The 25855-nt window shown below is 35.4% G+C and overlaps 1 protein-coding gene across 3 annotated transcripts in view; it reads right to left on the bottom strand.

Moving 5' to 3' along the window:
* CNTN4 (contactin 4) overlaps positions 1–25855 on the bottom strand; it is a 936335-nt gene that overhangs the window by 689564 nt on the left and 220916 nt on the right. For all 3 annotated transcript variants that reach the window (XM_004738394.3, XM_013053943.2, XM_004738395.3), the window contains one exon: positions 16019–16075. The gene's annotated coding sequence lies outside the window, so the exon portion shown is untranslated. The remainder of the gene's footprint in view (positions 1–16018; positions 16076–25855) is intronic.

The following is a 25855-nucleotide window of genomic DNA, read 5'->3' as shown; positions in this document are numbered from 1 at the left end:
ATTTTTTTAAGTCAATTTTCAGCATTATGCAAGACTGTGTTCACATTTCATTGGGCAAATACAGAAGACTAAAATACTGGGAAATTATGCATTTTTTCCAGTATTTTCAGTTCAGTGAAAGATGAAATAGAATTGTTTAGGAGGAGAAGAATGGAAAAAAGAAAACTCTAAAGATTCCGAAAATATTATTTAACTGAAGAGTAAAATACATTTTATTGCTAAAAATGAGGCAATACAAATTAATCATTAATTCTTGCTCAGATGTACCTTCTGACTGAAGTGCCCTATATCTTACAATCCCCTACTTGCTCTTCCCATCCTGTTCCAACGTCACCCACCCTGTGAAGGTTTCCATAAACTCTGTGCTATTGAACACAGAGGAAAGGTCTAAGTCACAATACATGGAGATTATCCATTCACGTGTTTTTACTCTGTTCTATTAATTTCCTTAAGGCAGGTGATGTGTTTAACAGTATACTATAGATCAGCTATAAATTATGAGGAACTCCAAAGTATCTGTTTAAAAAGACAATGAATGAGTAAATGAATTATCAAATATACATGATTTAAGTTAAGCACATGCTAGTTTGGATTCACTTCAGCCTTAAGGTAGAAAATTATGATTGCTATATACAATTTGTCATAGTAATAAAACTCCCTTGAAGTTCGTATAACTTTCCCCAGAAACTGTATCACCTAAGCTACTAGACATACCTGCAATTCTCCAGAGAGGGCTTCTGAGTAAACACGAAGGTGTCAAACATTATAATGCACTGCAATGTATACTGTACATATGAGCAATATTATATAGTATACATTGTAATAATTACACAATTATATTCAGTTCTCTCCAACCAGATTATAAGCCTGATATAACAGCTGAGTTAACTCTATCTGTAAAATAAGTCCAGCTAATTAAATAGTGCAAACCTGACTGATATTTGTATGTGTCCGAACCTTATAAAGTGACAGTTTCATTATATTTGAGGGCTGCGGTTGGTTGATTAAAACTTTGCAAGTAAACGTTTATCATAATTTACTCCGAGAAGATGATTACTTGACTTGGATGGAGTAAAAAAGCCCAGAATGTTTAAATGATTTGATGAAAACATGACATATTCATAAACACACCAGTGACGTCTAACTGTAACTGAAAGAGAGAAGTACTTCTCCTCAGATCTCGAGGAACTGTGAAAGAGACAAATGCACTGTTTTGCACAGATGACCTATGCTTAGACCAGCCATATATTTCATTCTGCATGTGCGCTGGTATTTTATAAATGGAACTTACTCTCAAATAACTATATTGGGATAAAAAATGATTTCTATAAAACACAAACAAAACTCTAATACATTAGTTCATTACATATAACCAATAAATTGATACTAATCATAGCATTATAGCTGCTTGATGAAAAATGACTATGCACTTTAGTTCTGATTCTGTTCCCATTATTTACTATTAGTTCTCACTTACACACACTAATAGAAGAAGCAATGATGTGGGGAATCTGAAATAGTAAATCATTGAAAATCATTTTTAACTGGTTCTGGAAAGCATGTTTCCTTTCTTTTTCCTATAGCAAGTTTACACTATTAATTGTTCAGTTTGGTTACAATTAAAACTGATTTCAGTTACCCAAGAGCATTCTAGGTGCCAGAAGTAAATAGAGAGAATTATCATTTTGCTATAGCTTGTTCCTAGAGATAGTAAATGCTTGGGGGAATGAGAAGAAAAGAGTATTTGCTGAGTGCTTAATATGCTAAGCACTAGTTAAGAACTTTCAATTATACTGTGATTTCAACCACATTGCCCTGTAAGTTAGATGTTACCATCTTCATGTCTTAAGCACAAAGACTGAGATTCAAATGGTGGGCTTGCCCAAGATCAAACAACTACCAAGACACAATGTTCCTCAGACATTAAGTGAGCTGTGATATCCAACTTGAATAGATAAAAATATTGTATCCTTTTTGACAAGGATCCTAAAGTTGAAAGTATTAGAAATCCAAAGAAATGATTTTGCCACATCAGACTTTCCTTCGTCCATATAAGTAAGACTGTTGCATGGGGTATCAACGGACATTCCCAAACACTAATCATGTTACACAGTGGGTCTATAGATCAAATGGCAAGTACAGAAATCATGCATTTTATTACACAAGAGAAAATAACTGGATTTATTTTAAAACCCCCAAGTAAAACATGAAAAATTCTGGTCCTTTTCAGTATCACAGTATTTTAAATTTACAGATCTTAAGCATGATACTGGATACATAAAAGGTTAAGAAGATGGTGGCTATTTAAAGTAGATGTCCAAAGCTAAACTACTTGTTGCAGGATCATATAACTGAAATTATACACTACTCATTTCTGCATGGAGAAAGGACACACAGCCCCACTCACTGGAAAGGTCCTTAAAAACCTGAGTTTTATTCTCATGGGTTCCCTTTAGCCCTTTAGTTACTCATCTGGCTTCTGAAAATAAACTCCCAGGTGTCTTAGTATCAATCAACAATGTATGTGCATCCTGGGCTTTGCTTCAAAAAGTTTGGCTGATAAATAGATAAACCTACCTTTTTGTGTGTATGTTTATGTTTAAAGTACCTGCTCAAGCTAAAAATAAAACAGTGATACTGAATTAAGGCTATGTATGTAGTCATTTTTACTAAAGGGAACAGAAGAGCAAGGAATCTCCCTGAAGTTGGGAGAATCAACAGAATTTAGTTTTCAATTCTAGCAGTGCTACAAACCAAATTGTCCTCAAGCAAGTTATCCCACTACACTTAAGTTCATTTTGTTCAGGTCTATAATAAGAAGTTAGCATATTTTCTTTTGTTCTGAAAAACCAGTAATTCTGCCTGTAAAAACAGTATTTTTTTTTTTTTTTAAGATTTCATCCATCTATTTGACAGACAGAGATCACAGGCAGGCAGAGAGGCAGGCAGAAAGGTAGGCAGAGAGAGAGGAGGAAGCAGGCTCCCCGCTGAGCAGAGAGCCCTTTGCAGGGATAGATCCCAGGACCCTGGGATCATGACCTGAGCCTAAGGCAGAGGCTTTAGCCCACTGAGCCATCCAGGCACCCCTAAAAACAGTATCTTAACATCATTGCTATTTAAACTGAGGTCTGAGGGCCAGTAGCACCTGGACCATGTCAAACATTGTTAGAAAAGCAAACTCTCAGGCCGCACCCAGGCTTACTGGAGCACAATTTGCATTTTTAACCTGATTCCTAAGTGATCTGTAGGCACATTCAAGTTTGAGAACTACTGGTGTAGCTACCAAGTTGTAATAATAAATAGGCACAATGCATAAATCTGGTTGTCTTGAAAGTCTTGGAATTTCCACTAAATATGCAAGTCTGCAACTATATTCAAATGTCTCTTGTTAAAATTTATTCTGCTGACTTAGTTAAGAGCTATATATCCCACACATACACAACACCACAGCCAAAAAACAGTATCTACATCCTCCCCCATTTTTTTGTTAACTGTGAAGCACTTTGCCTGTAGTAACTTTTAGACCAGAGCTGGTACCACCTTATCTCTCCTCTCTCCAATACCTGGAAATGGTAAAAATAATAGGAAATGGAATCCCTGAGCCTTGTATTAAATTTCCTTTGATTCAGGATGAGCAGTGAACAAATAATTAATGAAACAGGGCAAAAAGCACCCTAGCAATCACAGAGGGCAGTTCTAGAAGGCAAGAAGGACGTATCTCCTTTGCTGAAAAGTGTTCATATTACACATTAACCAGGGATAAGCCCTGCTCTTCTGATACTTTAAGCTGGATCAGAAGGAACATTCCCAACAATTTGCTGAACAAAAGAAAGTTTGGGGTAGACTCTACGAAGCCTAGAGAACTTTCTCTCTAGGTACTCTCTTCTCAGGAGTACCCAATTCCCAAAGACAAGTCCAAAAGGAACTTTTGATGTTTCCTTACACCGCAAAGTGATTGAACAGGGAGAGGTCTTTCTGTGAAATTTCTGATTTGGAGATAGTTATTAAACTAGACCTAAACAAGGGAGCCAGAGGGTTATGTTAATTCAGAGCTAGGATGACCAAGTTTACCTGACTACAAACTGACACAGAAAGAAGTATCTGCAAAAAGAAAAGAAAACAGCATTACAGAGAGAGAAAAAGAGAGAACGGTGGGGGATGAAAGAAAGAACATATGCACTGAGAGACCTCCTGGTCCTAAAATGACAGAAAGGGAACACCTTTGCACCTTGACTTGTCAGTCCTTCTATCAGCACAGCTGTACCTCCTAGTTGGAGGTATTGTGAGATTCCTTGCATTCTTCCAGTAAACTTTTTTGCTTGGTTTAGTTTCTGCATCTCACAACTGAGATTTCTTGGCCAAGACACTGATCAAATGTACCCCATGACACCATATTGGTGCTATTTTTAAAGACTAAAACTCTTTGACATCAACATTTTACTTTTAGCTCATTGACTGAATTGTTGGGTGGATATTAAGGCAAAACATTTGTAATTCTACATCTCTGTATTCCTACCCTTAAACATGGGTAAAATTCCATCACAATGCTTTGACTCACAGGTCAGAAGTTAGGACAAATGCTAAAGCTATTGAAAAACAGGCAAACTGTGCATAATTCAATAATGTTACTAAGCAGATGCTAGCTTGGGGGCATTTCAAGCAGTGCTGGCACCTTTAAATAGCAAATACAGCTTCTGAGGCTGCCCAACTACTGACACAGCAGGGTTTATCTATTGGGAGGCTGTGACTCACTTATTCTCCCAACTCCCCTATGTAATCTGACACAATGTATCCCCAAGATACTTCCTGCTGCTAATGCTTCTATTTCTATCTTGGAGCCTTTTAATTTGTATTTTCCCCAAATGGCTTATGTATGCTTGTGAAGTGGGATTCTCACCTCACTTGGAACTACTGGCTCTTTGATAAGGAAGAGCAGGCTGGCAAGTAGAGCTGGCATGCCACAGAAACCTGTGTAAGCAATCAACAGCTTCTTTACAGCCAAGTGTGATTTTTCTGCAGCGCCAGCCGAATGCAGCTCAGCACAACTGTCTCTTGCTAATATCAGATTTTCATACGCAAAGTCCCCATTAGTACTTTACCACCTTGTGAAAGGTAAAAGAGTTTGGATGCAACTAGCTGCTCCTACATCACGCTGGTGGGCGCATTTCGAGAACCCCAGGTGCATAATCTCTTAACTGGCACTTAAGGTTTAACATTCCGTTTCTGCCCACCTGTAAGAATAAGAACAGTGATTATGAATCCTGGCCCCAGAATCAAGATGGAACTCTGCCACAGATTTACTATGAGATCTTAGGAAACTTACTTAACCACTCTGAACTTCAGATTTTTTTTTCTTTTTATCAAATAAATAAATAAAATGTTAAAACCTCCCTGTGGATAAGATTCTGAGTATCAAAAAAGAGCATGTGTTTATAAGAAATAGAAATGTGCCTGGTTCATCATAAGTACTCAAAATACGTAAGCTGTTATGCATGTAAGCTCTTCCGTTTCTGTTGAGTAAAACTCAATGTCATTCAGTTAAGGGAAAACCATTGTCTGTCCTTGTGGAGAAGTAAATTCTCACCATCCACATGAGGAAGATTTCCCAGCATTGTGGGAAAAAAACACAACTCTGAACTCAAGAATTCTGCTTTGTGTGAGCATGTAATTCTGGACAAGTCATTAAATACTTCTAAGCCTAAATTTCCTTAACCACAAAATGAGAGATCTGGCCTCGATGTTACCTGGAGCTCTTTTTACTTACTGCCTTTTATGAGTTTACTCTTTCCAGTTTGGTTACTAAATGATCTCACATTTATGGCAAGAGTTACACTATATGGATCTGTATGTAATAAAGACAACTTGAGCTTTGACTGTCAATAGGTTTAAGGTAAGCTCAATAGAGGAACTTTTAAAAACAAAGCATTACTAAGAAATGGGACCATTATATTGCACAGAAATGCAACTGTGTTAGGCCATTTCTTTTCAGACTATATCATGATTTGGGGGAAAGGAGATACTAATCAGGACTAGTTAAGTTTTGCTACAATATTCTAGGAATACCAGTGGCTTGGTATATTCAACTTTTCTCTCTTCTATAAACTCTGGTGCATTTGCCGGCCATTTGCTTCCCATTTTTCTCTGTTACATCTGTCTTGCTTAAATTTTTGTTGGATGGTAAGACATTTTTTTTTTTTTTGAAGAGACATAGATGGTTCCTGATTAAATTCAATTTATAAGTATCAATTAAACACTGACAAAAGCTGTTCATTTCTAGCTATTTCATGAACAAAAAAATTAATGACAAAATATTGAGGGGTTTATGCCCTCCGTGGATAACAGCTTTAGAAGTGCCTTGAAGAAATCACCACCCACAGTATGCTGTATTTAGGCATACTTATTATGACTTTATTTTACTATAGTACATACCTCTCTACAGCAACCACTTCTTTTGGTTAGGATTATCATCACTAGGACAAATTTCCCCTTGTATACCTAAGATGCTCCTCTTATTTCATTGCTATCAACCACTTGGTGGAGATTTTTATTTTCCTGCTATTTTTCACCCTGTGAAGTACAGATGAGGTTAAGAGGATTATTCGGCAGCTGTGTCCAACCACCTGCTCTCCAAATCCTTGGTTTTCAAGCCCTTAAGAACACTGCAGTGGATACCTTGGCTTCTGTCATTATCAACAAGGTTAATCCCACACTTCCCTAAGACTCCGCATCCACCTACTTTGAAGATAGCTGTAATTATGGCTCTCCTTTAAAAGCTTCATTCTTCCGGCAAGGTAAAAATCTTACCTCTAATCTTTTATTTCAAAGGTGGATTAAAAGGTAAAATAACCACAGCCACTTCTCTAAGGCACATTCAGTCCTTGACCTTTGAGACAAATGTCTGTCTCACTTCAAAACAGATTTTAATGGGAAGCCTGGATTTCGGTAATTTGTCTATGTCCTGTCCCCAACAGGCTCACCAGAGATATGTTAACATCCTCCTGTTGTGTGATATTTCATCCTGTGCAGATAAAGTTGACTGTGTTTCTTTCCAGTTTCTCTGCACAGTTCCCAAAGTTTAAGCTTCTCCAATTTCTCTAGCTTGTTTCTGGTTGTTTGTTTCAATGTACTCGGTGCATTATATTGGGCCATCAGCACTAGATCTGAAATCTTATGCCACTTTGTGTTTGTATGACTCCCCTAGGTAATATTATCCCAGTCCAAGCGTTTGTGAAATTAGAGCAATGCTAACAGTTTGCAGTCTATCAGTCCTTGCAAGCCTGTAGTTTTAATAAATTTTCCTGCATAATCTTCAGATAAATAGATCTTTATTTTTTCCTTACAGTATTTGTGGCTAAAAGGAAACTGACAGCAACTCATTGGGTTTTGGCTAATATCTTTTAGTGTATCTTTGTGATGCTCAAATCCTGAAGTCTATGGTTTTGGGAACACTTTTAAAGAGAAGACTGACTCCAATGGGTATTTTACATGATCTCTGAAGTTTACATTTCTTCACTACATGTGTAATTAGAAGGGTGATTCTGTACTAAATAGACAAAGGACTTTGTTTTGCAACTTTGACAAGCTACTATATGTCTTAATTTAAACATGGCAAGATAAAAATGTACTCCATTTTCTTTTTATTTCATATGATGAAAGAAATAACCCAGGCTTACTCTGGAAGCTCTCTTTAAAAAGTGTACTATAGCAATCAACAAATGCTTTTGAGACCCCTGTAAAACTAAACTAATTTCATTCAATCCATAGATTTAACCTACAGATTGATGGTTCTTTAAACAGTTACTTATAAAATACCACAAACTAAATTTGGTTAAGATGTAGTTTTTCAGTAACTTATGTAAAAAATAATTCAGCTAGAGATAATCACACAACTAAATATCAGACTAGTGGGAATGAAGTACGGTCTTTCCTAAAAACATGTCCCTTCTAAACATGCTTAGCTGAGAAGAGAATCCATTTACCCAAGTCCCTGAATTCTAGCCTTTTACCTTATAGATGGGAAAATAACAAACGTTTAATGATTTTTGTAACATCACACATTTGGTTAATATCAAAATAGAAAACAAGACAGGGGACCTGATATTCAGTCTGATTTGTCTTCCCATTAGTTCATATAATGAGGTGTTTCACAGAGTCATAGGATCATTGTGGAAAATGTAATTTAGCATCTTTTCTTACAGAGTAGAAAGCTGATTTTAGAAACTGCCAGTTTTAAAAACATGGTAGACTTGGCTAATGCAGACCAATGCCCACCTATAAACACAGATATTCCAGTACCATACTGTTTTGATTACTAAAGCTTTGTAATATAACTTGAAGTTCAGAAGGGATCTCTCCAGGTTTGCTTTTATTTTTCAAGATTGCTTTGGCTATTTGGGGTCTTTTGTGGTTTCATAGAAATTTTAGAACTGTTCTAGCTCTGTGAAAAATGCTATTGGCATTTTGATAGAGAATGCATTAAATCTGTAGATTGCTTTTGATAATGTAGGCATTTTAACAGTATCAGTTCTTCCAACTACGAGCATGGAGTATCTTTCCATTTGTGTTAGTGTCTTCAGTTTCTTTCATGAATATCCTTTCATTCATTTAATAACCTATTCCTCTATCATTGCATTTTCTTCATGGCCCCTAACACAATCAGAAGATTTTTTTTTTTTACTAGTTGACATCTGTCATCTCTATGATCTATCAACTCAAAAGCTAAGGGTACATACATATTTTATTTGCCACCATATTAAGTTCTGGTGAGAACTTAATATAGATTCTGACATATAGTTAGATCCCTATGTACATACTTGTTAAAAGAACAAATGACCCCAACTGTTATTCCAACTATTCCCCACAGCAAAATCCTTCCTGTTAGCCATAAAGGATACAACACCAATTTTATCAAACATAACAATTCATACAACCATCTTTTCATATTTAAGATTAAAAATTTCTGGGGCACCTGGGTGGCTCAGTTGGTTAAGTGTCTGCCTTCAGTTCAGGTCAGGATTCCAGGATCCTGGGATCCAGCTTCCCCTCATCAGGGTGTCTGCTTCTCCCTGTGTTCCTCCCCCTGCTCTTGCTCTCTCTCTTACTCTCTCCCTCTCTATCAAATAAATAAAATCTTAAAAAAAAAAAAAGATTAAAAGTTTCTGCTTAATGTTATAATCTATAATATGCTACATTGAATAACTCAATCATCTTTTATATTCCTAGATTATGATTTTAATTTCAATTCCCAAAGACAAACTCAAAGTTAAAAAAAGAACAAACACTCTATGTTCTAAAGGGAAAAAAATCATAAATCATAAAAACTGATGGACGATTGAATTGTCCATTTTCAGGCAGTGGTTTATTTTCTTGGCAGCAATTTAAATTGCATTCAGAACCACATGTGCACAGAAACATTTTAATGTAAGGCCACAGGGATGTGTTCTTTTCATTTTAACATTACCCTCATGGTATGTTAATACTCCTCTCTCAGCATAGGTAATGTTACCTCTGCTAGGGAAGGCTCTGTCAACTATCAAGAGAAACAAAGGAAGAATAAAAATCATGTTTCTCCATTAAATATTTCCCTGCTACATCAGAAGTCCCTCAGGGGCTGATTAAATTCATTAAGTGATAGTGAAAATTCTAACCATTATTTTCTTTCTGGCCAAGATGCTAGCATAAGAAAAACTAGTCTTGGGACAGTCGGGCTGCCCATAATATAATGTTACAGCCTAAAATTTACAGCCAAGTAACATTCATTTAAAAAGTATGAATTATAGAGGGCCTGTCTTATAACTGACACTAGGATCAGTACTTGACATACTCTTTGTAACTCTCACAAACGCAACAAAATGACTATTAGGACCCTTACTTTATAGTCTGAGGAATCTGAGGCTTACAGAGATAAAAACTGAAAAAAATTCAAATGTTCACCCATCTCTCTCTGCCTCCATCACTTACAACTTTTGTATTAAACCATTAATCCTTAAAATTAGAAACCTGACTTGGTCTTTGGCCTGGGAGGACATGTCAGGATTTTAGGAAGACAGTATGTACTGATTTGAATGACAACCTTAGGAGTCTCTTTATTTTGTTACATTCCCTAGTCATCTTATCTGAAGGAGAAATTTTGTCTTCTTAAAACATGCATTTCATAATCTATTACTATATTGAGATATATTTCACATTTAAATTCACCATTCACTATACAATTCAGTGATTTTTAGTATATTCACAAGGTCATACAATTATCGCCACTATCTAATTTGAGACCATAGTTATCATTCCAAAAAAGAAACCCTGTGCTTGGGGCTCCTAGGTGGCGCAGTGGGTTAAAGCTTCTGCCTTCGACTCGGGTCATGATCTCAGGGTCCAGTGCAGCACTGGGGTCTCTGCTCAGTAGGGAGCCTGCTTCCCCGCCTCTCTGTCTACTTGTGATCTCTGCCTGTCAAATAAATAAATGAAAATCTTAAAAAAAAAAAAAAAAAGAAAGAAAGAAACCCTGTGCTTATTAGCAGTCCCCTCTGCCCTTGGTTCCTGGAAACAACTATTCCACTTTTTATATTGATAGTTTTGCCTATTTTGGACATTTCATATAAATGCAATCATATATGTAGTCTTCTATGTCTGGCTTCTTATACTATTTTCACATTTCCTCCATGTTGCACCATGTATCAGTACTTAATTTTCCCAGTTTTAATTGACTAATATCTAACAAAAGAAGAAAATTACTTCTACCAATCCTGAAAAAAGAATGTAATTGTTTTCTTCCATTTTTTCCTCTGTGTGTACATTAGACTGAATATTGTAGTGTTAACAAAACAAATTTACATGATGTAAGCCTTGAATATTACAGTCTCCATTTTGCTGATGGAAAATGAGTCTAAGAGAAGTTTATTTACCAGCTCCAACATCAGAGCAGGAATTCAAAGCACAGGACTCTGAACATAGAGCCAAAATTATTTTCACTTAGTTGATAGATATATGACAGGAACAACTAAATGGCCCATTCAGCCACTGAACCTATGATCTTTGGTTCACCAGAGACAAACTCTCAGAAGCTGAGCAAAGCTTCCACATTTCATCAATCCAGAAGTCTTTATGCAGCTGAGGATACTGAACTCAAGGGTCTGTCAGGGCCAAATAGGTAGCAAATGAAGTGGCATGATAAACTGGAGAGGAAAGGAGGAGGCAGCAGCTGCCCAGGAAAGCCCTCTGTCATCTAGGAGAGCAAGACTGAGGTAGGAAGGTATTCTGATTTCTTCTGAGAGAATCTGGAAATCATCATTATATCTGAAACTGTATTTTCAAGGGTTGGCAACAATTAAAACTTTTATCTTTTTGCAATTAAAAGGTAAAAAACAACAAACAAATGTGTGAACCAACATAACTCTGTTTTGAAGCTGTTCTTATCCATAGGCTACCACTTTACAACCTGTGGTAGATGACAAAAGGCTAGGGCACCTGGAGGTAGTGCCAGGCCCTTCCTTAAAGAAAACCTAAAAGGGATCATGACAATTTAAAAGGACCTGACCTCCTCCTGCCTTTCAGTCTTAATTTTTGAAAGATCCAACAACTTTTTTTTATTTATTGATGTAAAAATGAGATAAATTTATTAGTTTCAGGTGTACAATGTAATGATTCAACATTTGTGTACATTGCAAAATGTTCACCACATTGAGTCTATTTACCATCTCTCATCAAAGTTACATTTTGTTTGTGATGACAACTTCTAAGATTTACTTTCCAATTCAAATTTGCAATTCTATATTATTGATGACAGTCCCCATGCTGCACATTAAATCCCCATGACTAAGTTATTTTATAACTGGAAGCTTGGTATATATATGTATATGTATTTTTTTTTTAAGATTTCTTCACTCACTTTTAGAGAAAGAGAGAGAAAGCATGTACATGAGTGAGCATGGAGAGGGGTAGAGGAAGAGGGTGAGAATCTCTAGCAGACTCCCCACTGAGTATGAGCCAGAGGTGGGCAGGGGGCGCAGGGCTTAATCTCAAGACCCTGAGATCATGACCTGAGCCGAAACCAAGAGTCAGAAGTTCAACCAACTGAGCTACCCAGATGCCCCTATAACTGGAAACTTCTAATTCTCAATCTTCTTTACCTACTTGGCCTTCCCTCAAGCCCCCTTCCTTCTGGCAACCAACTTATTCTCTGTATATATGAGTTTGGTTTGGGTTTGTTCATTTTTTTGTTTGTTTGTTTTTTATTCCAGCTATAAGCAAAATCATACAGTATTTGTCTTTCTTTTTCTGACTTACTTCACTTAGAATAATACCCTCTAGGTCCACACATGATGCCACAAATGTCAAAATTTCATTCTTTTTTATACCTGTGTAGAATTGCAATTGTTTGTGTCTGTGTGTATACATATATACATATATAAACATATTTGCCACATCTTTTTTATAGATTTTTTTTATTTATTTATTTGACAGAGAAGATCATGAGCAAGGGGAGCAGCAGGAGGAGAGGGAGAAGCAGGTTCCCCACTGAGCAGGGAGCCTGATGCAGGACTTGATCTTAGGACTCCGGGATCATGACTGGAGCTAAAGGCAGGTGCTTAACCTACTGAGCCACCCAGGTGTCCCTACCTTGAATTTAAAAAAAAAAAAATTTTTTTTAATATGCTATTTTTTTCCTCTTGCTTTTCTTCATTCTATTCCTTCTTTCAGAAATGTATTATTTTCCTCAACCTGTACCCTTCTCACATCTTTCTTCAACTCTCTGCAGCTAACTAAAAATTTAATGTTTGAGGAAGTCTTCTGTGGTTTTTCTTCTCTGGGTTAAGTTTTCCTCCAGGGCCAGTATCAATGTGGACAACATGAAAATTACATGGTACAGTAACTGCTTGTTTGATTAGCATACTTTCTTATTATAGACCCTACTAAGCCAGTGATGATACTTCTTTTCTACGTCATCGTATTCAGTCAGTAATTACCCATGAAAAGAATGGAGCATATAATGACATCTTTTGTGTTCCAATTCCACTGTTTTTAATAGTTTAAGGTGTTGAAATCATACTCCATAACAAAAAGCTGAGAGCTTTGCCCTTAAGAGTAGAATCAAGACGTGAATGCAAACTCTTACTACTGAACTCCAGCATAGTACTGGAAGTCCTAGCCAGAACAATTAGACAAGAAAAAGAAATGAAAGACATTTAATTGGAAGGGAAAACATGAAATTATCACTATTTACAGATGACATGCTTTTATATGTAGAACACCATAGAGTCCACCAAAAAACTGTGAGAACTAATAAATGAGTTTAGCAAGGTTGCAAGATACAAAATCAGTATTAAAAAAGTTTATTGCATTTTTATACACTAACAATGAACTATCAAAGAGAAGTTAATAATTCCCTTTGCAACTGCATCAAAAAGAATAAAATGCCAAAAAAATAATAAAATGCCTAGAAATAAATTAATCACAGAGAAAAATAACTTCTATACTGAAAACAAGAAGAATTAATATTCTTAAAATGTCTATCCCTCCTGGAGAAACCTACATATTCAGTGCAATTCTTATCAAAATTCCAATGGCATTTTTCTCAGAAATAGGACAAAAATGATTTAAAATAGTACGGAATCACAGAAGGTCCTAAATAGCCAAAGCTCTCCAGAGTTAAAAAAAAAGAACAAAGCTGGAGGCATCACACTCCCTCATTTCTTACAGTACTTCAAAGTTACAGTAATCAAAACACTTTGGCATTGGCATAAAAACAGACAGATCAGTGGAACAGAAAAGAGGGCCCAGAAATAAGCCCCCATACATATATGGTCAATTTATGACAAAGGAGGCAAGGAAGGAGAGTCTTTTTAATAAATAGTGTTGTGAAGACTGAGCAACCACATACAAAAGAGTGAAACTAAAGTACTATCTTCCATCAAATACAAAAATTAACTCAAATGGATTAGAGACTTGAATTTAAGACCCGAAACCATAGAACTCCTAGAATAAAACATAGGTGGTAATCTCCTTGACATTGTTCTTAGCAACAACCTTTTGAATCTTACTCCAGAAGCAACAGTAACACAATCAAAGATAAACAACTGGGACTACATCAAACTAAAAACTTCAGTCAGTGAAAGAAACAACCATGAAAATAAGAAAGTAACTTACATTTGTATATCATACATCTGATAAGAGCTAATTTCTAAAACATAAAAATCTTATATAATGTCAGGTATAAAAAATAACTCAGTTAAAATACAGGCAGAGGATCTGAAGAGACATTTTTTTCCAAAGAGGACATACAGATGGCCAACAAGCACATGAAAAGGTGCTTCAGCATCACTTGTCATCAGGGAAATGCACATCAAAACCACAATGAGATACCAATGCACACTTCTCAGAAGGGTTAAAATCAAAAATACAAAAAATAGAAAGTATTGCCAAGGATGTAGAGAAATGGGAAGTCTCATGCACTGGTGATGGGAGTGTAAATTGGTGTAGTCACTGTGGAAAACAGTGTAAAGGTTTCTCAAAAAATGTAAAAACTACCATAAGATCCACTAATTTCACTTCTGGGTATGTATTTAAAAAAAGAGATACTAATTTGGGAAGATATATGCACCCTTATGTTGACTGCAGCATTATTTACATTAATCAAGATAGGCAAATAACCTAAGTAGCCACTGATGGATGAATGGATAAAAAAATGTGGTGTGAGGTGCCTGGGTGACCCTATATACACTAACACACCCAGTCAAGAATGGGTTCCACATCAGATGATCCAAACAGCTTATGTAATAGATTCATGAGAAATAATTAATATGTACTATTTCTAGGCTATGAATCTGAGACCAGCTTGTTATAGAGCAATACTTAATTTGTAAAAAATATATTACTCGATCTTGGCTTATGCGAAACAACTAAGGAATCAAGTGAAATAAATTTTTTCCTATTTTTTTAAAATAATTAAGGGTGTTAAAAATAATCTTCCCCTGAGAGCCAAATTGTGTGCTGATACTTACCCAACGTCATCAGTCCTGTACTGATTAACAGAGTTTTAAATTTTATCTTGCTTGGGAGATACACTGTCCATCAAAACATAATTATTACAACTTTTAAAATAAGTTGGCACTTTATTTTATGTGTATCAATGGAATGAGATCTCCTCCACCACCATCCCAAGATTGCATTGGATTAGACTGGGCCCTGAATCCAATGTCTGGTGTCCTTATTACAAATACAAGTTTGGACACAGGTGCACAGGGAAGAAATCTATGTGAAGACAGAGGGATCTGAATGAAGCCATTACATGCCAACAAAGACCACATACTGTTGCCAACTACCAGAAACTAGAAGACTCAAGGATGGATTCCTCCCTTAGAGCCTTCAGAGAGTAAGACTGTGACTACACTTTCATTTCAGACTTCTAAACTACAGAACTCTGACAAAAATAAATTGCTGTTGTTTTCAGTCACCCAGTTCATGGTACTGTGTGATAGCAGCCTTAGGAAATAAAAACAGGTATTTCACTTTATTGCATCTGAATATTTTATGAAGGAAAAAATTTGCATGTATCATAGATCATGAGTAATGCTGCTTGTGTTTTAACCCTAAAAGGCTTCAATTTTAAGACCTGAATACATGTAGGATTTAGTAACTTAATATTTGTGTTGATTTGACTGATAAAATGTCTTTTCCTATAAAATCACTTGGTAAAAGTGCAAAAACGTTTACTTCATTCCCAATACTCTTTCCATGATGCCAAATTTAAAAGTTTTTCAATTATCAAATTAATCTGAGCCACAGAGCAGCTACCACAAGTATCTTCTCCAGAAAGACTTGGGAAAGTTCTCAATTTCCCATTGTCAAGTCCTAATTTACTTGATTTCACTATCTTCATTAACTTCAACCTTCAGAAAAACACTTAAAATGATCTCATAGCATCAGTCTGTAAGGAACAAATCTCACCGTTTCCATAAAAACTAAGGATGCTAAACCAAAGGTAAAGTGAAATAAAGACATTCTTCCCTTGTGGGAAGCTTACCTTTTAGGGCAGTTCTTCGGACCACATACTGTTGGAGGTATTTTATATCAACGATCCCTAGAATAAAATAAAAAATATACAAATAAATACAATTTTCAAGTATAAATAAGCTATGGGAAGCTGATACTTAACTACTGCCATTCTAAAATTAAATTAGGAGGAAAAGAAAACTAATATGGTCATTATGAATTTCCAGCTTGATAGAATTGCCCAGACTAGGAGCCAGGATGCCACATTCCTTTCTCTGCTTTGTCTCCCACTAGCTGTGTGACTTTTGACAAGTCAATTCACCACTCAAGCCTTTCTTTGTTAGTATAATGGCTCTAGGAGCCTGTGATATTTTGTGATATTCAGATTCAATAAAAAAGACAATTTCTAAAGAAACTATACTATAAAAGCTTATAAAATAATGAAACGGTGAACAATGAACTAGAAAATATCTGGTGGTTTTTGCCAGACATATGAATATGGAAAATGAGACTAACAATAACAAAAACAAAACACTCTTTCCATAAATAGGGTATTATATCTTCTCTTAAAGCCACCAAGTTAAACTTTAATTGCAAAATAATTCTGTGCCTGAGAGTAATTTCCCCTGAAGCAATACTGTTTCCCTCTAAAGAAAAATATATATACACAATACTACAGAGAATAAATGCATATATTCATACCTTCATGTTTATGTATATGTATATATCTTGTAACCAAGTTTCTATTGTAGATAACTTTACTTCTGAACAAAATAATTGTCTTATAATTTTTTATAATTAAAAATATTTTATGTAGATCAATATAGATTGGTCACTCAGAAATATCTTTATACAAGCCTAATCTAATTTACATTTAAATATAGTATAATTTATTAAGATAGAAATACTGTGTTTTCCTGATTAACCATAAATACATTATCATTTATTAATTTTACGGTGGCCCATGCTGGGTATCATAATAATTCATCAATTTTTAAGCACCTAACTATGTTTACTTTCAAGTTAATATCAATAATGTGCAGAAAGTAAGAACCAAATAGGTCTTCTTTATATTGTTAATATATCCAGAAATGTAATTTATCTTTTTTTTAATGTCTTTCCTTATATATTCCCCCCAAATAAATAAAGTGCCACCGATGATTATGACAAATGAATCATTTCTTATGGAACAGACAAAAGTCCCATATTCAAGTTAATAATGAATCACAAATAAATCACCATTTGTTTTATGTTACTGTGGTCAGTCACCAGCTCTATGTATGTGAGTTGGCTACCAAAGTTCAGTATGTACCTCAAAGTCTAACTTTTTGTTACATTAGGGATAGCCACAGATAAGAATGCAAAGTTCTATGTATAATTACTGGCATCTCTTGCAACTCTAGCTTACACATCAGTAACAATTGCTAAAAAACGATAATAAACCAGAAAAAACAAAAACTACAACTATGATCAAGGGTTCATTCTTTCTTTTCAAGTATTACTAAAACTTGACACACACACACATATATGTACATAAGTACAAAAAAATATTCTTCACAGAATGCAAGTAGATATCATACTTGTGCAGTGATATAGACTTGAAATGAAAACTTAGTTTTCAATTTTATTTATTATATAATAATCATGTTCCTCTTTTTTAAAAGCACAAGTTATGGAACAGAGAGCTGCCCAAGATGGGATTATGGCTCAATTATTTACTTGCCAAGTTATCTTGAGCAATTCATTAACTAACATAAGCCTCAATTTCCCCTGTAAAGTGGGGACAACAGCATTATTCAGCCTCAAAGAACAACCAAAAATTCAATGACATAATCCAATTTAGGTATTCAGTCTTCTACCTGGCATATGGCACACCAGTAGTAACATTATAATAACAGTGGTGAAAGATTCTTATCTATCATAAATAGTTTTTCATAAAGAAGGATTATACTTAAAAAAGTAAAGTCAGCACTGAAAAGCAATACATCCTAATATTTTCCCACTGTCTAAAATATTTAGCATTAGGGATGCCTGGATGATTCAGTCAGTTAAGAATCTGCCTTAGGTTCAGGTCATGATCCTGGGGTCCTGGGATGGAGCCCCAGTTAGGGCTCCTTGCTCAGCGGGGAGTCAGCTTCTCCTTCTCCTCTGCGCCTCTCTGTTCCTGCTCTCTTGTGGGGGCACACCCACTCTCTCTCAAGTAAATAAATAATCTTTTAAAAATTTTTTTTAAAAACTAAAATATTTAGCATTAAATTCATCCCTTTGATTTTTGGAATTGCTCCCAGAGGGAACACTGGTTAAAAGAAATTAGCTGTGAGATGGGTTAACATCAAGAACACATTTATCTGATTTGTTAGCTGTCACAGAGCAAAGAACAACACCCAGAAGAATGGAAGGCAGGTTCAAAGGGTTGGAAAAGTAAGCAGGAATATCCAGGAATGATCCCAAGAAGGTCTATGAATCAACATTTGCACCTTAAAAAGTTTAGCCCATCCACAGCTCCTGGAAAGGACTGCCCTATGTACTGTGTAATTAAATCTAAGTGGCAACAGTGATTCAACAAGGAGGAATGCTTGACCCACATTAAACCTAATAGGATTCTCTCTCAGAGATTCTAAACTGCACCACTGAGAATTCCAGGCAGGTACAGGAAGAATTACTGTCAAAGAAACTTGTGTGTTGAGAAATCAGAGAATGGAAAAGACGTTCTGGAAAAACTATGATTGGGATAAACATACATCCTGAATCCTAATCCCCATGAGAAATGAAGTATTAAAAATAAAAGGGGTGACAAGTAGCCATATCTCCTGCCTTTTCAAGTTCTTCTAGGGTCAGGTTTTACCCAGTTTTCTGTTCTTAGACTGCAATTACTGCCTGACATATGGTTTCAACAGCCCTTCTCTTTATGTGAACTAGAACTATTTCTACAACTTGCAAGGAAATGATTGTTGGTTGAGAAATGAGCCCACTGAAAGCACGCTTTCTGTGGGTAATATGAAGTCCCAGCTATGTGCCTAAAGGAACTGAGCAAGACCTATACATGAGCAATATAAAGAAACAACAAAAATCATCCCACAACATTATTTGCAAGAAAATCTACATATACAAATTTTTTTGGCTCATAAATATGATTCATACTCAGCTGTTTCTTACTATTATAGACCAACAGATTTTATATTTACATTCATTTATTTATTCCAAAAATAGTTACTGGGAAAATAAACAGAAAAAATCCCTAACTTCACAATATTTGCTGACAAATCAAGCTACTACTCTACTCAGCCACCACTACCCAAACAAACATCATCAAAATAAATGTAAAAACATAATAGACTCTTCTCTATATATTTCAGTCTGTTTCTCTTTTTGTTGCCTTTTTTTTGTTTATTTTTTAGATTCTACATATACATGAAGTCATATGGTATTTGTCTTTCTTTTGTCTGACATATTTCACTTAGTATAATACCTTTTAGGTCTATTCATGTTGTCACAAATGGCTAGATTTCATTCTTTATGGCTGAGTAATATTCCATTGCATATATATACACATCTTATCCAAACAAGTATCTGTTGATGGGCACTTAGATTATTGGTTCAGAATTGGTTACTGTAAATAATGCTGCAATAAATATAGGGGCATATAAGTCTTTTCAAATCAGCATTTTCTTTTCCTCACGGAAATATTCAGAAGTGGAAATACTGAATCATATGGCACTTTTTTTTTTTTTTTAATTTTTTTGAGGAAACTCTATACTGTTTTCCATAGTGGCTGCACCAATTAACATTCCCACTAACAGGGCACAAAGGTTTCTTGTTCTCACACCCTCACCAAAATTTCTCATTTCCTTTAACATTTGTTGTTTATTGTTATTTATTGTCTTTTTTGATAATAACCATTCTGACTGGTATAAAGTAATATTGGGGATTTGCTGTTTGCCAAAATGGGGGTAGGGGATTAAGTGAAATAAGTTAAAGGGATTAAAAGGTATAAACTTCCAATTATAAAGTACATAAATCATGGGGATGAAAAATACACCTTAGTGAATATAGTCAATAATATTGAAATAACTTTTTGTGGGGGCACCTGGGTGGCTCAGTGGGTTAAAGCCCCTGCCTTTGGCTCAGGTCACGATTTCAGGGTCCTGGGATGGAGCCCAGCATTCAGGCTCTCTGCTCAGCAGGGAGCCTGCTTCCTCCTTTCTCTCTCTGGCTGCCTCTCTGCCTTCTTGGGATCTCTGTCTGTCAAATGAATAAATAAAATCTAAAAAAAAAAAAAGAAAGAACTTTTTGTGATAACAATTTATGGTGATCATTTTGTAATGTATACAATTATGAAATCATTATGTTATACACCTGAAACTAATATATTACACATAAACTGTATTTCAATTTAAAAAAATCAGAGTATTATTTTTGAAATAATCCTCTTTACACAATCATAACATTTCAGGATTATAATGAATTTCATTGTCCTGTTACATTCAACAGGTTTCTAAAATGACAATAATCACAGTGTGCTTACCACCCACCCCATACATAAATGCGTATCTTTTCTTGTAGGACTATATGTATCTGTCTTGTCTTATTCTTCAATTTAAAGTTGTAAAGCTTTGTACAACCTAGTCTAAAACAATTATTCCTTAAATACGTGCTGAGTGAATGAAAGGATCCAAATTAAAAACTAAGCAAGGGACATGTAACTTAAAAATTAATTCTGTATCTGGGATGCTTGGGGGCTTAGTCAGTTAAGTGTCTGCCTTTGGCTCAGGTCATTGGAAGTCCCACATCAGCCTCCTTTGCTCAGTGGGAAGCCTACTTCTCCCTCTGCTTCTCCCTGCTGTTCCCCTTGTTTGTGCTTTCTTTCTCTCTGACAAATAAATAAAATCTTTGAAAAAAAATAATTCCATTTCTACCATATGTTTTCTTGACTGCTCTTAAAAGGAAACTTCTAAAGATGCTTACAAAGGTATTGAGAAGTTCTTGATTTTATAATTAGGAATTACTTACTTTCCACTGGGTTGGGGGGGGGGGATGTTGAACAGCCATATTCTTACCAGGGGGAAAGTGATTTAGTTAAAACTTTTCATCTTAAATGCAGCCAGCACACTCAAGAAATAAATAAGGTAGGCAGACACACAATACCATTCCTTATAAAGGGGTAAAGATACATGCATTATTCTTGGCTACTTTTGCCATGCTTTATGCAGGGAAAGAAACTGTGCATCCATTAGAGGCAAGAGAGTAACAGCCTCCTCTGAACAAGAACATGAGGAAAGGCTTTCATTTTATTCACTCTCTTTAAGTTCTGTTTCCTTATGCATAAAATGAGCCTAATAATTATGTATCTACCTTACATTGTTTTTGTGAGGCAGAATGAGATAATCCGTACAAAAAAACAGTGCCCAGTTTATAATATGCACAAAATATTTAATTATCTTTTAAAATTACTGAAAATTTATTAAATTTTCCAATGTTAAATCTATACAATTTATCTGCTATTATAACACCTTGAAATTATGGTTCATATTTAGTTGTGGCTTTTATTATAAACTCTAAAAAGTCACATGTAGGAGTAGACAGAAAATTAATGTATGAATAAATGGATGAATCTCCCTCTGTTCAGAATGATTGGGTCTATGAGTTTTGAACATATCAGCTGGTGTCAACAGAAGTGCATCGGCTTTATTATAATACAAAGAAATCAGAAATCCACTAATGACTGCAGAGCTTCTTGGTTAAATGCAAATAGAAAGAGATAGCAGCTGGCAAATCCTGGTTCAAAAAGGATTTTTACCCTGGAGAACAGAAGTCCTGATCTAGACCCTTGCCAAATACCTCAGAAGTAAAAAGTGTGTTAAATACTTATTCAGAACAAAACAATCTTTTCCAAGTGACAGTTAAGAGTATGAAAATTGTCCTAATTAAAAGGCTAAAACAAAACCAAAAACAACCAGATGAGGCATTCCTGATTTTTTCAGTTCTCACAGACATCGGAAGCAAGATAAGAAGAGAAGACAGTGGTCTCATCACTTCAGCAAACTTTTTCCCTTTCATTAGGGTCAGACGTGTGTCTACCTAATAATACACATGTACAAGATCACTGTCAGCTACAAGTGTCCTATAATTGTAATCATCTTTCATATCATGCCTTTAAATAATCAGTAGATAACAAATGGACTCTAAACTCAGATCTGAAGCTAACCTTTGCCATCTACCTTCTACTAGAACTCAAGCTAGTTATTTAATCTCTTACAGTCTCAGTTTCCCAACCTAAAAATCAGGAACAGTATTGCAAGGTTCTAGTAAATAAAAAATGAGAATGCATGACAACTATCTCGTCTTTAAAAGGTATTCAATAAATGAAACCAGAATTATTGCTTTCTTTGAACATGAGAGGAAGGCATGAAGTAAGAGGGGAAAAATTCATTTACTGTCTATATTCTAGAGGCATATTTAAGGGGATTCCTTACATCCATCCTAATTTACTTAAATTATCAATGACATTTTCCATCACTGAATTGGCGAGTACTTCTTTTTCAGGGGTGTTTACTTCTTTCACAGATTTTAAAACCCAACCTGAATTTTCTGTGGGAGGTAAAGGTCACAGAGTTATTAAATTATCCATGTTTATTTCCTAGCTTTCCTTTAGCTTCACTTGATATTAATTTAGTATTAACATCCAGGTTATTAAACTAATACTAAGCTAGAGATTACATTTAAATACATTTTTCAGTGGGAAGTGGGATGCATTTATCGTGCTGTCTAGCTACAAGCAAACAAATGGTCATTTGATTCTTTTATCATTATCCCAATGAGTAATATCAACCACAGAGATCACTAATGGGTTTCCCCCACACACTCAAAGTAAACAACAATACAACATGATACATAACAAGCTTTAGAGTTATTAAGAGATAATCATATCCTTGGGACTTTGACTGGGCATAATAAGTGGCACTGCTAGAATATGATTATATCTCGATAACAAGGGTCCCTGCAGCTTTCACAAAGTGAGGAAAAAAAGTCATTACTGTAGGGAAAATGTGTATTTATTTTACTGAAACATAAAGCTGACAATTTAAACTAATGAATAGTGGCTCTCCCTGAGATGACAGTATTACACAGTGTAGGAGGTTTCATATCAAGGTTACACAGGCACCATCACCTTGAGGATTCTGGCTTGAAGAGCCATATTCTGGAAGACTAATTTCTGGGGTCTTGACTACAAAGTAAACAGGACTGGAAGATGCTTAAGAGCCTAGAGATCTATGCATCTATTTAAGACAGAGAGAGGACTGAAAATAGCAATGGGAATGGCTTATGCTGCTTATCAGTTGTAAGGTTAGAAACGTGATATTCTGAGCTTCACAAGTTGTCCTGATGTAACATAATTAGGGCAGCTCACTTGAGGGGCTATAGACAGATGGTCCAGTCGACATGAGGTCCCAAGACGAAAACCAGTGACATCAAAATAGGAAATGGTGGTACCTAGATTTAGAAATAGAAGAGCAGAAGAAAGAAAGGGCCATTCATCTTTCACACTACTCTAGGAAATGAAACAAGTTTATTCATGAGAAAAGAGCGTTACTTAAGAGTTTAATCATCAAGGGGTGCCTGGGTGGCTCAGTCCATTAAGAGTTTAACTGTTGATTTCGACTCAGGTCATGATTTCAGGGTTGTGAGATTGAGGCCCATATTGGGCTCTACTCTACTCACCTAAAATTACTCAGAATGGTGGTAATTTCTGATCTAACTCACAAGAAATAGACAACAGCTACTCCTCAAGTCTCTGTTTATTAATCAATAAAATGGGTAAATTAAAACCTTCCTCAGAATTACTGAGAAAATTAAATATTGAGTTTAAAAGCACCATATAGGGACACCTGGGTGGCTCAGTGGGTTGAGCATCCGCTTTTGGCTCAGGTCATGATCTCAGGGTCCTGGGATCGAGTCCCACTTTGGGCTCCTTACTCAGTGGAAAGCCTGCTGCTCCCCCTGCTTGTGCTCTCTCTCTCTGACAAATAAATAAATGAAATCTTTAAAAAAGAAAAAAAAAAGGAATGATCATGTTTAAAAAAATAAAAAAAATAAAAGCACCATGTAATGATAAAATGCTCTATATTTATCTATATTTGTCTCTATATTACTGATATTTGGAGAGATTACTTTCATTAACCTTAAAATGAGATAAGAATGCATTATTTCTCAAAGGGTCTGCAAGTGATACAACTTAATTTTATGTAAGAGATAATACTAGTAGAAAATACATAATAGTTACTTTGTTGTAATATTGCTTGGAAATGCAAACTTGGTATTGTGGCTCATAAGACATTATCCTAAAAAAAAAAACAAAAAAACAAAAAACTGAAGTCTTAAAATATGTGTAAAGGTATTTTAGGAGATTACAAAACAACTAGAGATTCCATTCTCAAAATCAGTGATTGTCAACTGGAGGCAATTTTTTGGCAAAGTCTGGAAACATTTTTGGTTGTACAGATTAGGGATGGGGGTGTGAGGCTGGTTTGCCACTGACATCTAGTGAATAGATGACAGGGATACTTGCTAAATATGCACTTAACTCTATTTGCACTTAACTCATAATTTGAATGATCTCCATCAGTAGGTGTTCATCCGTACAATTCAGGTCTGTGAAAAACTACTTCATCTGCCTCTACATCCTAGGGATAGAAATAGAAGATAATTCACTTCAAATTATTGAGCCCATACACAAATGTGGGATTCTTAGCCCCTTAAATTTCCATTAAGGAAAATTATCAGGTTTGGCTAAATTCAATTCTGGCTTTCCCATTGGGAAAACATAGGGGAAATATCAAAGTGTTGGCAATGTGCAAAGCCAGAAAATGAAATTTTCCAGGGTTCACCATTATCACAAAAACTTGGAACAGCTATAATGACAACCTGTCACTCTGCATTTCTAAGACATATATTATGCCAGTGCTTGACATTCCACAACAGCCCAATATGTCACATTATGTGACATGATATAAAAATATATTGGACACTTAGAATTTGATATTTCCTATAAGTGCATGCTCTTTATCTGAGTTTCACCAATTCAGGGAAAGGAAATACCTACATTTCTGCAGAGCAAATGGAAGACAAATGAAATGATGTATAAATCACAGCACGTAACTGTAGAATGACAGAATCCAAATATTTTCACATGGGTAATTTCATATACTCTAACAAGAAATACAGCAAAGAGTAGTGATTGAGAGTACAGAATCTGGCTTTCAAAACTCGTCTCCATATCCTACTTCAGTAACCTTCAGCAAATTACTCACTTCCCTCCCCACCTTACTTACTTCATGTACTAAATGAAAGTACTAATCCTATTTTCTTCTTTGGGCTATTGTGAGAATTATATACATTAACGTTGACCAAATGCTCAATACACAGTTAAGGGTATTAAATGTACTTTTTAATAAAAAGAGACCCCTCTAGTTTTATATTTTTAAATAACTTTTTGCAGATATCACTGGTTCCTTTTCTTGAGCCTATTGTTCTGCACTGTCCTGTTCTCATAAGCTGCAATGGACTTCATTCCCGGAGACCACTGTGTAACTGTTCAATTTGTTGAGCGGGAATTAAATACACAGTGCATACCTGTATGCAATAAAGGACATAATGGAGTGCAGGGTAACGGAAACAATGTCTGAAGGTCTAATGGGCTTTCAGTCTGGTTCCTCAAAGGCAGAAAATATGTTCATGGCCATAAATGACATCCACAAACAGATATCCCTTGTTTCTTGAAAGTTCATATCATGCTAATTCACTATTGGGAAAGACCTACATTAGCAGAGTACATGAATCTGAAGAGGATTTTCATTTTTATTAAAAAAAA

Source organism: Mustela putorius, unplaced genomic scaffold, assembly GCF_011764305.1.
Source record: "Mustela putorius furo isolate JIRA1106 unplaced genomic scaffold, ASM1176430v1.1 tig00003850_pilon_pilon_pilon, whole genome shotgun sequence".
NCBI lineage: Eukaryota > Metazoa > Chordata > Mammalia > Carnivora > Mustelidae > Mustela > Mustela putorius.
Note: the sequence above shows the minus strand (reverse complement) of the source record. Positions and strands in the feature narration are given on the sequence as shown.